This window comes from Agrilus planipennis, unplaced genomic scaffold, assembly GCF_000699045.2.
Source record: "Agrilus planipennis isolate EAB-ADULT unplaced genomic scaffold, Apla_2.0 scaffold5, whole genome shotgun sequence".
NCBI lineage: Eukaryota > Metazoa > Arthropoda > Insecta > Coleoptera > Buprestidae > Agrilus > Agrilus planipennis.
Window position 1 is genome coordinate 1,212,737 of NW_020442468.1, and position 14,858 is coordinate 1,227,594.

At 37.4% G+C, this 14,858-nt stretch overlaps 1 protein-coding gene across 3 annotated transcripts in view; it reads right to left on the reverse strand.

Moving 5' to 3' along the window:
- Window positions 1-14,858, reverse strand: part of LOC108736377 (calpain-9) — a 120,982-nt gene that overhangs the window by 64,325 nt on the left and 41,799 nt on the right. The window contains exon 1 of one of the 3 annotated variants that reach the window (XM_018468798.1): window positions 1,021-1,228. The exons of the other annotated variants lie outside the window; for them this stretch is intronic. The gene's annotated coding sequence lies outside the window, so the exon portion shown is untranslated. Of the gene's footprint in view, window positions 1-1,020; window positions 1,229-14,858 lie in introns of those variants that run through there. 3 annotated transcript variants of the gene reach the window in all.

Consider the following 14,858-nt stretch of genomic DNA (forward strand, 5'->3'; position numbering starts at 1 on the left):
ATTATCTGTGGAATATTACTGCCTCAGCATTTGCCTAAGTGATCCAAGGAAACCACAGAAAAACTTGGACCAAGGCAGACGGACCCGGAATCGAATCGGCGTTCTCCCGAAAGCTAAGCAATGGTCTAAACCTCTGGGTCATGCCGCTCGGTGCACAATACTACGATGTAGAAGGCAATGGGAAACCACCACATTATAATCCCGAGAAGAACGTGTCACACAATTAAATGATGGCGTCCTCTGGGGTAAAGCACTCCAGACGTAAACTAGTCCCCCATGCGGATGTTCGGGCGGGGACTACCTCGGGGGATGTTATCAATCAGTGCAATGGGGGTAGATGCAATATTTCTCGAGTCGGAGCGTGGAATGTTGGGACAATGAGACAAGTAGGGATATTAGAAAATTAAAAAGTAGAGATAGATAGATTAGAATTAGATATAGCAGGTATTAGTGGAGTCCGTTGGCCCGAAGCTGGAGACTTCTGGAGTGGAGACTTTAAAGTAATATTACTGTTCCCAAATAATTAAGGATATGGGTTGTTCTAGCGAAGATTAGCGCAGGATTGGAAAGAGTAGAGATGCGTGTCCAACCAGTCTGACCAACCGATGACCTTATGATGATGATAATGTAACTGTTTGATATACTGTTTTCCACTAGATAAACCCTCAAAAATGAATGTAAAAATGCGGTCAAGTAAGATTAGTTGTTCTCTTATAATGGACGTTCGTCTAGATCTATGTTGGATGGTTATCGATTTATTTACCCTTAAACATGTACTCGGTTGATTTTGTGATGATCAATAAAACAGTTACATTAACCTTGTTATTTTTGCAAAGTCCCTAGCATGCGAACACATCAACGGGTGCTCTGTTCCAAGTCGTTCGTGAGTCGTGAGAGCCAATACTCTACGTAAAAAAAAAGAAATGAAAAAGGAAATATGATTTCAATGGGTAGACACATTGTTGATTTATTGCCTTGGCTGATTGTGAGATATAATTGACGGAAAATAAAAATAAGTACCTGTATGAAGTAGGAAGGTTGGGTTTCCAAAGTGCGACAGATTCCTGAACTAACTTCACGATATGCATTTATAAAAGAAGTCAAGTAACATTTCGAGTTTGTTTTATGCAGGGCGTGATTTGTGTTTGTCGTACGGTGGATACGTAATGGACAGTAAAAATGTAATGTAGCATCATCGACAAATGATTACAGCGTTTGCATGCGTCGTGGTGGTAGGGCAGCAATAATTTTCGACTGTCTCGCGAGGCGAGTGGCACGTTTGTGGCAAGTTGTGGCATCTGACAAATTCGCATCATTATCTCAAGCGGACTGTAAATAAGTTATTAAAACAACGTGCTAGATCGCGCTTCAGTAATTATCTTCTCGCTTATAAGAATTCTCACTCGTCAGAAACTTTTTTTCCGGCCCATATGGGCGCATTCAGTATTCCATGAAAAATGATATCGGTCAGTGGCGCGACACTCTTTTAAAATTGGTTAATACTTTTTTGGATTGTCATCATTCTGATTTGTCGCGGATTTTTTTTCAATAGCGAATAATTTAATCAAAGATTTAGGCCCAATTTTTCAAATTCCTTTGGTAATAAAAGGGAATATCATCGATACGCCTCTGGAGAATGTACGTATGTAGGTATGCCGTCTGAAGACAAATCGATTAACATTAGTTCTTCGGTCAAAGATCGTTTGTCAAATGTTAATGTTGATGATGAGAAACAGGGAAAAATATGCAGCAACGTGTTCATTGCTTAATTAGCAAACGTTCCATGAGCGAAACGTATGAAGCTGTTTGAGATTTTGTCCTCGTTCTCTTCTCCTGATAGGCAACAAAAGAAGTTTGAATATGTACTTCTGGTTTTTCTTCACAAAGTTTCGTTGGCATTATTATGATTTAGTTTGATAATTTTAATTAGAAAAATGTGTACTCTGTAAATTAGAAACCCACTAAGATGTTGAGATCTAACTAAACCTAATCTAATTTAATGTATTTTATTGTTTTAAAATCGTGGATATCGAATGGTATTTAGTACCTATGGAATTATAGGGGATACGTTCTAAGGTTCCAAAATAAAACCAATGCATTCATAAATTCGCAATTGAAATCAATCGTTATAATCACCTTTAGGTAAGAGTTTAAAAATTTAGTGGTTTTTTATTGTTTTTAATTTTGAAATTAGTCCACTCGGTTACATCTTTTATAAAAGTCGCCTCGGCACGAACCAATAGTACTCAAAAGATGCTGATACGTTGAAAAATAACACCGAATCCTTTTTCTACTCGGTCAGATTTTTTATAAAAGCCACTTCGGCACGTACCAACTGTACATACTCAAAAGATGTCGATACATTAAGGAGATTCAGTAGTACACGCACCGTAGAGTAAAAACATGCTTATCGGTTCTAGATATCATGAGTTTAATGTTTGGAACAGAGGTTTGAAATTTTGTGGTAAGATAGATAAAGCTTTATTCTAAAGCTTGTCGAATGCCAATTTTTAATTTTTTAACTTATATTGAAAATACGTGTCCTACAAGAAGCATCAATTTTAAGCACTTTTAAAGGCTTTTAATGAGCATATTATTGCAAACCAAAAACGTACCGAGTTAGTGTGAATCTTTGTCTGTTGCCAAACAAAAAATTAGATATTTATCCCGCAACTTTAGAATAGAAACCCATGTTTTTGGAAAAATTCACACTAGGCACGAGCGGTCTACCATATTGCGGTCAATCCCCTTAATAAATGACACCGAATCCTTTTCTGTTTACCAATAAAATTCTTAACCGCGACTACAGGAACTGAGTTGCAATTTTTTCACTTGCGAATAAGAAAACCGTGAATAAGGAACTTTTACTGTACGTTTTGACCAAAGCAATGTCATCACCCATCATAACCTTTTGCGTTCGTGTGGAAGCACCATACAAAATTATTTATCTCATCCAAGAGCACTTCTTGCTCGTTGTAAATTGGTCTTGTCGTGGAGAAAACTATAAAAATAAAAACCGAGAGTGTACGTCCCGTGTGTCATGTGGGCATGCTCGGAAGTAGTGGTTTCATCAAGATCTGCAAACTGTTCGTCTCGTCGGTCGTCTGTCGCCGCTGCAAAAACAAGATCAACGCGTTATCTTAATCGTTGTCTTCGACGTCGTTGTCTAGTGTTTCACGGGTCGGCAAAAATGCTGTAAACGGCGAGCGTTCATTAAGTCGTGGAGGCAATTACTTTTTAAATTCTCATAAATCCGTGCACCTACGGCACGTCCATACATAGATTTCCGCCCATGGTGAAAAATTTGCATCCATCGCAATAAAAGAGGACAACGCTGTCGATTCCTTATTACCCAATGCAGGTAAATGGGAATGACACGTGCACAAAATAGTCACCATAATCACCACCATAAGGTCGTCAGTAGTAGGACTGGTTGGACAAAAAAAAATTTTGGGTGTTTCATTCCCACCAGCCAGTAATGCTGGTGGGCGGGCAGTCCCTCCGGACTACACCGGAATGTAGGGCGGAAGGCCCTCTTCAGCCTGCTTTCAGGAATCGTGGGAATGGGTGTGGTTGGTGGTTCGGATGAGAAAGATGAGACGGACGAAATGAAGACAGAAGAGAATGAAAGATTATCTGTGGAATATTACTGCCTCAGCATTTGCCTAAGTGATCCAAGGAAACCACAGAAAGACTTGGATCAAGGCAGACGGACCCGGAATCGAACCGGCGTCCTCCCGAATGCTAAGCAATGGTCTAAACCTCTAGGCCATGCCGCTTGGTACTGGTTGGACACGCACCACCACTCTTTTTTATATCCTGTGCTATCTTCGCATTTCCATAAAACTCTAACATCCTGAATCCTTAACTGTTTGCAAACAGTAATCTAATCTAGAACTACCTCAACTCCTCATCTCCTCCAATCCTGTTTCTGCCTCTAATGTCTCTGACTAGATCTTCTTGCCTAAGAAGGTGCCCTACCAACCTATGTCGCCTATTTCTTATTGAATTCCATAGAGTCCTCTGTTCTCCTATTCTTTCTAACACCTCTTCATTTCTAACCTTCTCTATCCGCGGTATCCTCATCATTCGCTTGTAATAATCTTTTTCGAATTTCTAAATTAACCGTTCGTGAGCATAGAAATGACTTCTTTTTATTGAAGGCGACTCGACTCTGCGCTATCCTCTGCTTTATATCAATACCACTCCTTCCGTCCTGACTTATCTGACTTCCTAGATACCTAAAAACAGCTACTTCTTCTAATCATTCGTCTGCTATCTTTACATTCGTTCTTTCCCTACTGTTTCTTCCTTTGCATACCAGTATTTTTGTTTTAGTTTTATTTATTTTGATACAGCAGTAGCGCTAACAAGGCACGGGTGCCAAAAAAAACATTTAGATGTATCTTTCTGAAATAAGTTTGGTATCGCAGGGCATTTCAAATGTGCCAAACCCACTGTCACCTCCTTATCAGTCTAACAGCTATTGTAAGGTTATTTTTCAATTTGATAGGTATATTAAAATGGGGTACTCGTCCACAAAATGGTGGCAAAATTTAAAATCCAAAAACTGACAAATGTGTTTCTCTGGAATTAACTGTACATATATTTAATGAAATTGTTTAAAGCCATTGAATTGACCGTGAGAATTAAAATTAGTAGTATTAATGCGTCCATAATACGTAGACAGATTCAGTATACATGTATAGGTATATAATTTTATCATGGTACTGATTACAGACCCGTGTCGAGAACATATTTATGAGTGGTTACAATTCCATTAAAATTTTATTTACGTCTATTGATTCGCTGGATAGGGACAATATTACTAATTAAAAAAGTGTAATTCATTAAACCATAAACGTCATAAAATTAATTATTAATCCGAAGAGTTACATGTTTATGGTAATTAAACAGTAGAAGAGCGACTTAATTTGTAATGAATCATAACGAAATGATAAACTTCGGAAAAGAAAACAGAAGGTTTTAATAATGGGCTGCGGTTTAAAAAGTATCTTAAGTCATTTATTTGTACTAAGAGGTTTAGTCCATTGCTAAGCATTCGGGAGGACGCCCGTTCGATTCCGGGTCCGTCTGCTTTGGTCTGAGTTTTTCTGTGGTTTCCTTGGATCACTTAGGCAAATGCTGAGGCAGTAGATGGCGGGTCCGTCTATTTTGGTTCTCTGGTTTCATTGAATTACTTAGGCAAATGCTGGGACAGTAATATTCCATAGATAATCTTTCATTCTCTTCTGTCTTCATTTCGTTTGTCTCATCTTTCTCACCCGAACCACCACCCACCCATTCCCACGATTCCTGAAAGGAGGCTGAAGAGGGCCTTCCGCCCTACCTTCCGGCGTAGTCCGGAGGGACTGCCCACCCACCAGCATTAGTGGCTGGTAGGAATGAAGCACCCAAAAGGTTTTTTTGACGTGATAACGTCTTATAATTCGATGGAGCCGGCTGCACGCACGAAAAAACATGACTCATGCGGCGTTACCTCGCTTTGAGGCGTTCCATTTAAGGCTTGAAGTGCAAGCGAGAGCGCGGAACGAGCGACAAAGAGGCACAATCGGCCTCCGCGTTCGGCAGCGTTCGACATCTGTCTCTCTCCTACTTGAGTGAGCGATGCGTCCGCGTGGACAGCTGCTATACAATAATACATTTCCATTTACCTCCTTCTCTATATCCATACAAAATATCTATCAAACAAATAAAATTAAAATTTTCTTTTGAAAAATGAAACCATTCCATCAGTATTTTCTTATGACGTTGTCACGTTCAACTATCGTCAGTAAACCGACTTTACAGACAACCGATTTTTTCTATTGCAGTTCGAATTGGAATAAGGGGTCACACGTATATTACACCCCAACTTAATCACTTTTTTCAATTGAACCACTTGACCATCTCCATACACAAATTGGGGTAACATAACCTATAAATCGTCCGAATTAATTAATAATTACTACCCATATAATCTTATTAGACATACACCCAGCAATAAATGGATATGCTTTTATGTAGGGTAGAATTTACTTTTTCTAATAAGAGTGTAAATAAATACCCATCTGTCTACGTGTAAGTCTATGGTGGAATGTTTTGTTCATTATCTGCACCTTTATGAGCAACAATTCATAATTAAAATGCAAACCCAGGTCAGACAGCTTTAAAACACCTTTTTCCTAAGTCCAGACTATTTAGGGAAACTAACAGAGCAATTATTTTATATAGCACCATAAAGCATTTTAAGTGCTAATTAACAAAGGAATGACTTAATTGTCCGTTTACAAACATGTGCAAGTCTTGTGAATCAACGTGTTTGTTTTATGGTTAAATAATAACGAGCTACGTATCTACATTAAGTTCGTTTCTATTAAAGGAAGTAAAAAATATCCTGGCAGAATTACGCCAATATGTGCAAATGTAGCAAAGTATGAAAATATATTATGTTAAGGTAGACAACAGGATAAAATACTTAATAAAAAATTAAGGGACTCAAAAGAGACTCGTTCCTATTTAAAGCGAGACTATTTAATGAGAAGCTCATGATTATTTAACGATTCATGAAATTCGATTTACTAAATTTGACAGGTCCTGCGTGCCCTTCAAAAGATAATTCGACAATTTTTGGAATATAAGAAATGTAAAAGTAACTTTATAAAGATATTAATAATCTTTAAAGATATTAATTTTTAAGAAAGTGAAATCACTGCTGAAGTAAATGATCTCTTCTAATATGACATCCAAAACAAACTAAGTAGAAACATGTGGCGATTGATAATACATGACAAATGTGATGCATATGAACCAGATGAAAGAGTGTAGGGAAATAAAAGGCTATTGTTAGGCGAATAGTAGAACTAGAATCAATCATAACTATTGAAAAAAGTAGAAGTTGACTGTTAATTTTGCTTTATTTTCAAAATACTTACATAAACTTGTTTCAATCTCTGGTTTATTTGAACTACTCAACTTACGAACTGATCCGACGGGACTTGAACTTGAACGAAACTCTTGTACAAACTAGGGTGGGTGGATCGGTTTGCGAATTTCGATGATTTAGAGAGCCGAACTATAGGTTCAACCAGCTCAGCTCTTTCAGTACTCAGGGTGACAGAGATCACGAGGATCGGTATGGCACTCTGATGCACAATACTAGGATGTGGAAGGCAACGGGAAACCACCACATTATGATCCCGAGAAGAACGTGTCACACAATTAAATGATGGCGTCTTCTGGAGTAAAGCACTTCGGACGTAAACTAGTCCCACATTGGGATGTCCGGGCGGGGACTACCTCGGGGGATGTCATCAATAAGTGCAATTGTGGTAGGTGCAATATTATTTCACGAGTCGGAGCGTGGAATGTTTAACTCAGGATAGGAAAGAGTGGAGGTACGTGTCCAACTAGTCTAAGGACTGACGACCTTCTGATGATGATGATGATAATGAACTTACAGAAAAAATATTTTAAATAACGACGTCTTAGCTCTTAATAAATTTCAAAAATTACTTCATTTTTATGTACCTTTTCCACATTTTTATAATCAAAAACCAAAGCAATATTTAATTAAGGGATTTTATAGGGTTGTTCGGAAAGTCATTTCGTTTTTTCCCGACAGAGGATTTAATTGTATTCTTTGCACCCAACTTCACATTTAAGCCGTATAATTTTTATATGCTTTGAGAGCTCATATAGCAAGGCTTGTGTGTGAAAAATTCCAATTAATTCTACGCAGTAGTTTTTGGTTGGTGCCCTTTTAAATATGGAGAGCGATAAGCAGCATTTTCGACATATCTTACTGTTTTACTACAGAAAGGGTAAAAATGCTGTTCAAGCCAGAAAGAAATTGACTGATGTGTATGGAGAAGGTGTGTTGACAGTACGCCAGTGCCAGAACTGGTTCGCTAAATTTCGATCCGGCAATTTTGATGTCGAAGATGCACCACGTTCGGGAAGGCCGGTTGAAGCTGATAAAGACGCGATAAAGGCATTAGTTGATGTGAACCGGCGAATAACAACACGTGAGATCGGATTGAGGTTAAATTTATCAAATTCAACAGTTTATGACCACTTGAAAGGCCTGGGATTATCCTCGAAGCTCGATGTATGGGTTCCCCATGTTCTCACAGAGAGAAATCTGTGTCGCCGCATTGACGTCTGCGATTCGCTTCTCAAACGTCACGAAAATGATCCGTTTTTGAAGCGCATCATCACTGGGGACGAAAAATGGGTTGTATACAACAACGTCAAACGCAAGAGGTCATGGAGCAAAAAAGATGAACCGGCTCAAACCATTTCCAAAGCCGATATTCACCAAAAAAAGGTGATGCTGTCTGTTTGGTGGGATTTTAAAGGAATCGTTTTTTTTTAGCTTTTACCGGATAACACAACGATTAATTCGGAAGTCTACTGTCATCAGCTGGACAAACTGAATGATGCACTTCAACAGAAAAGGTCAGAACTAATCAACAGGAAAGGTGTAGTGTTTCACCAAGACAACGCGAGACCTCACACAAGTTTGGTCACTCGCCAAAAGCTTTTACAGCTTGAATGGGATACAATGCTACACCCACCATATTCTCCAGACCTGGCACCATCGGATTATTATTTGTTCCGGTCACTCCAAAATTTTTTAGACGGTAAAACCTTCACCTCAAATGAGGAGGTCAAAAACCTCCTCGATCAGTTTTTTGCCAGCAAAGACCAAAAATTTTATGAGCGTGGAATTATGCTACTACCAGAAAGATGGCAAAAGGTGTTGGACCAGAACGGTCAATATATAATTTAATAAAGTATTTGTTTATTATACGAAAACTTTCTTTCATTTCCACAAAAAAAAACGAAATGACTTTCCGAACAACCCTATAGTAACTCTTACAGATTACATACATTTAACTTATATTTCTGGTAGGTACTTTCATTTTACTTTCATAGCGTTATTTATTTGATTTTCTGAAGAAGACATTCGTTATTGGACCATAATATTTCGACTTTTTCTAATTTAATAAAGAAAGTAGGCCGTCTTCGTTGGGCTTCCAAATAAACGGAATTTTGCTGAAAAGTAGCCAGATTCTTGGACTTTCGTTTCTCCGTAAAAAGCAGATGTAACGGAACTTCAGTTGTCGCGTATTTGTGCGTTTTAACACTTACTTATGCCTACGGAACGTCCATGTTGCAGATGTCTTACAGTTCCCACGCTAACATATTTAGCGGAACATGTAGATGGAGAGAGATCGCAGACTATTATTAATAAGTGTTTACCCACACGTTTTGTTGCGGGCACTTTTAAGAACAACCGAAATTACATGAAGAAGTACGCTTGCCAACAACGTAAATACTAACGTATGAACGTATACCAACGTTTCCATCATGTTGACCCGTTTTGATTACAAATCACGCGACCTCTGTCATCATTTTCTTCCTTTCTTTTTGAAAAATTAACAGGCAAGTGTGGAATTTAACAAATGACTGTCGTCCTTACAAAATGAGATAAAAGTTCATTCATATCAATATCTTGAAATTCATGGAATTCCTCGGATTCCCCCATGGGATTCCCCGGATTCGTTTCAGCAAGTAGATATCCACACAAGTGCACTTTGTTGGAGCATACGTAATCCTAAAATGTAGCATCGTACTACACATGGCGTTTACCGCGTCATTTGTGGTATTTTCTAAAACCCGCTGCTGTTAAGACAGCAGGTAAAAGTTGGTCTGTGTTCTGTCGGAGCTGCCTGCGACTCGCTGATGAGATCCAAAAAGATCGAAATCGCCATCCGCGTCTGGCAGTTTCGACAGAATACAGACCACTTCGAATTATTTTATTCTTTTATGGAATTCCTCACTGAATATGACATGCAACAAGATTTTGATAAATTACAAGGGAAGGAATATGAAGATTGGAAAAACTTTGGCGGTTGTTGTAGAACAAACAGAATATTGGACAAACTAGACGCTCAATCAAAACTAGATTTAAGGAACATCTAGCTCATGCAAGGTTTGGTAGAGAAGAAAAATCTAGTGTTGCCCAACATATTCTTACTGATGAACATAATATTAATATTAATAATAGTTGGTTAAGGAAGTTAGGAATAATCGTTTACTAGATAGTTTTGAAAGTTTATACATTTATAAAAATAAACAAATTGTTCTTAACAATGACAACGGTCCTATCCCTGGATCTCCGCTATTTAGTCTAGTTTATTTACTTTTATGATTGTTAAGGTCCATTGAACATCTACCTGGTTGGCATTGGGTCATGTTCACTTCAGTCCCTGAAGAAGGTAACTTTGTTACCGAAAAGTGGCTTCGGACAACTACAGTGTCGTGTTTTGGCGTTGGGGTTTTGAGCTATTCTGTTTGTTCTACAAGAGAAGGGAACTAAACGCTAATAAAGTTTTATTGAAATTTTCCTATTTGAGGTGATTCAGATACCCTTTGATATTTGCCGTAGATACAGTAAAGTTCAAACTGCTACTGCATTCCACAAACTCAAATTGTCGTTCTAACAAACTTGCTTACATTTATCTCCTCTACGTTTTCTGAGATAGTTCTCATTTAAAAGATGGACAGCTTACCTTGATACATTTACTTCTAATGTAACGAGTGCTTTGTCTAAATAATCATTTAGGTGGAAACTGTTTGCTCTGATTACTCAGCAATAACAGTCCTTTCACTTCTAGAATTACATCAGCAATCTGAAACTTCCTAAGAATCCAACGGAATACCACACATAACGATGATGATCTATTAAATCGAATTTTATTCCTGAAAAGTTTAGGAATAGTCTATTTTCGAACTGAATTTGTTATTGATATTATAGTATGTACGGTAGAATGGGAATGGGGTGGCATTCATGTCAAAAAACCCAACTAGGAGGGGTTTTAATCGGTAGGGCCGAGGACATCTTCCTCGGGAATCCGACCTTACCCAGTCGTACAGATGGCTGGGTGTCTTTTGAAGATTTCCCCTCTTCCACGAAAACAAAGAAAACTAGAACTGTCATTGCTTATCTACTGCTATTATTTCAATCATCCCTTACAAGTCAAGTATTTAAGATTTGTACTTCCATTAAAGGTTGACCTCGGTCATTTTGGTGTTGTCCATTTTATTATGTGATCGATGTAACGTATGGTGTTGTTAAGGGCAACAAATATGCGCTTCTGCAATAGAAATACCAATCCGAATCGAATTAGAAATCGTAATGCACAACGAAGCCGTTATGAAAAAAAATCAAGCAGGCAATGGTTAATAACTGGAAGCAGCCAGTAGAGCTGAAAAAAATACTCGCGTCATGTTCTCTTGCAACTACCAGTATGTAACCATATAATGAATTAAAGCAACTGAGGATGGACTATCGCAAACCCTGAATAAGAACGCAATTATGAGGTGGCGGTAAACTCGCCATGGCAATATCAATTTGTACACGGTGTGAAAAATCTTAGAAAAATTATCATGTTGATTCATAATCTGCCTGCCTTTGACTAACAATGGAAAAATTACCATGCCAGCACGGTAAAAATTCCTATACGTTCTAGTAATGTTTATAAGGTCCTAATACAAAAATTATAAGACTAATATTGAGTTTTGACTATACATGTCTCTTGCACTCACTTTACAGTGATGAACATGGTATTTTTTCAAAGATCCCTGTATAATCGATTGAAATCGAGAGGGCAGGAACGTGGCCAAAAACGAAGAACCAAGGGAATCCTTACCCCCAAAGTTAGACAATTAGGAGTTGAAACTAACGAAATATATCTAAATATAATGGAAACAATAGTTTTAATACCAAGCGGCGTGACTTAGCTTAACATTCAGGAGATAACGGCTAGATTCTGGATTTGCTTCCCCTAGTCCAAGTTTTTCTATGGTTTCATTGGATCGCTTAGCAGTAATAGCGCACAGATATTTCAGTTTTCCTATGGTTTCAGTTCGTTCGCCTCATATTTCTCTCCCTAATCACTATTCATCCATTTCCACAATTCCTAAAGGAGACTGAAGATGGCATTAGATCGCTTAGCAGTAATAGCACACAGATAATATTTCACTTTTCTTCTGTCTTCAGTTTTTCCAGCTCATCTATCTCTCCCTAATCATTATCCACCCATTTCCACAATTCTCAAAAGGAGGTAAAAAGATGATATTTTTCCCTACCCTCAACTTTGCGAAGGCGACGTAGGGTCACAAAAATAGGGGTCACTTAAACTTATTCAGATTAAACGATCTAAGAGAAATTCATACGCAAAGTGTTAAAAAACTGAATTCTGATTAGCAAAACTGTTAACTGCTATTAATTGTCATAAATCAGACAATAAGGCTACATTTAATTCCAATTTTTGTAAATTAACAACTGCTACTATCCAGGAAAACTTTGTTTCACCAAATGATCAGCGTCTATAGATATCTGTTACTGAATGTTGCGAATTTTTGAATCGCTCCTTGTATTTCAGTGTCATTACCATGCCAGGCTGTGGCGTTTATGTGGCAGAGATGCCAAGCAATATATTGCTTGTATTAAAGGCAGCTCCTGTCTTTATGGCTTTTAAACTGCTTAGACTTTTAGATACTCTCCCAGCACGTGGTCAAATTAATTCCAACTTAATATTATTTACTTTCTATTTACGATTATGATGACAGTTATTTTCATGCGCATTAAGATTAAAGACATCATTTTCGCTGTTGGACACAAAACAAAAATGAAATACAGATAGCCGTCACATAACGAATTAACGGAATCGCATGGTCATGCATGGTCCACAAACCTCTCTTCAAAAATAAAACATTCCTAATTAAGTCACTACTATTGGTTTTCTTTTTCGCTGCTGGATCTACAAAGAATTAAAAAGTATTTGTTACTAAAATTACTTCTCATTGCACTGTTCTCTGTTGGATTCTCATTTTTGGCAGTCTCTTCAAAAACGGTTTATGCTTGCTTACACCATTGCTTCATGTTTTGCTTCTTCCCCGCTTCTTATTACACTTGAATTTGTTCATATTTTCTAATTTCTTTTACAATGGTATCGCATATGGGTTCAGTAAAGAAAATCTGGGTCAATTTTTTGATTTTTTCTATTAAATTTATATGTAGGTAATATTTTTTAAGAGATAATTGAAAATGTAATTTTTGTAAAGTCACACATTCAGTTTTTACACAGTTTACAAATAATTAATTAGCTCAAGAACAGTCTTTTTTTACTGTTTTGAACTCTTCCACTTGCGTGGAGTTTACCATTGATGAGAAGAGATAGCATCAGTAACTTGAACGCAATGCCTTCCAACATATGTTACAATCTTATAATTTCAGAATAGCGCTTTAATCGTTCGTATTTCATTAAATAACGTAAGAGCCAATGACCTTGCTCCTTGTTCTTATTTACCGTTGTTTGCACGCGCTCCACTGCTTCCAGGAAGGATAGAGGAAAGCAAAAACAAATGGAAGGACTAACAGCGATGCGTCTTGAACTTCACACACGCACAAAGCATTTTTATCTTATAAATGTGCATACAATGACTGAACTAACTTTATGCAATATATTTAGATAAGAAGTTGAAAAATGAAGCGAGTAATTTATCTACTTCCTGAGAATTATAAATTCTTCTAGCTTGGTTGGTAATCGTTATGAATTTTAAATCTATATCTAATAATTCTGATGACATTTACCGATTAATGTCCCTATGTAAATTTTTGAAACAAATTTGGATTTGCCATCCCCATTGGTTTGTAATCAATTTTCGTTTAGAACTTCGGCCCAAGTGATGTGCCTACAACAAACTGATTACAGCCAAGAAAAATTTTGATAAAAATTAACTACTTGCGTCATCAACATCATAAGGTCGTTAGTCGTAAAACTGGCTGAACACACAGCTCCACTGTTTCTTATCCTGAGCTAATCTTCGCAATTCCCTAAAACTAGAACAACCCACGTCCAGTAATCTAATCTAGGTCTACCTCTACCCCTCCCAACTCCCGATTCTGCCTCCAATATATGTCTCTGACTAGACCTTCATGCCTGAGAAGGTGTCTATCTCGACTATTTCTTATTGACTTCCACAGAGTCCTCTGTTCTCCTATTCTTTCTAATACCGCTTCATTTCTAACCTTCTCTATCCACGGTATCCTCGTCATCATGCGTAAGAATAAGAACAGAAGAAATTTCCTGTAATAATATTTACTTTACATATCCTGTCTCTCGAATATTAAGCAGGCATAAATGGGTAAGCAAGTCCATTTGGAGCATCTATCTCATGTTGAACAGTAGTTTGTATTATGATTAGCTTCTGTATTTATTATTTCTGAGTACAGTGTTTTATATCTTCGGATATTTGCCCAGCACGTGGTTTATATATAATCTATGTATAAATCGATGCAGAGTTAAAATTACATCAGTTTTATTTATGATCATGATGAGGATCAGGGTAGGTAATGTCGAGACGCATTAAGTCGCTGTTGGATACAACATTGAATCGTATCCAATAGTTATGAAGGGGTCAGTATTTAATAGACTAACGGTATCAAGTTCACATGTACCAATGCTAGTTTGAAATGTATTAGTATCATTGATTGGTTTAATCGTTTTACATATTTCTACAAGTGCATGTAAGAATTCAATATGTGCAAAAACGTTATGATGTTCTCCTTTTTTCTCCAACATTCACAAAACTAATAATAGTAATAATTCAATTTCAATTTTCTTTCTAATTTATGTTACTATCTCGTGAATGGGAGTTAGTTTCGATTGCTAATTTTGACATTGCCACAATGTTTGACACACACATGTTCTTCTTCATGGAAGTTCGATAACGTATGTGCGATCCTCGAACCTTTCTCGCAAATGAATAGAACGGAGTTCTTG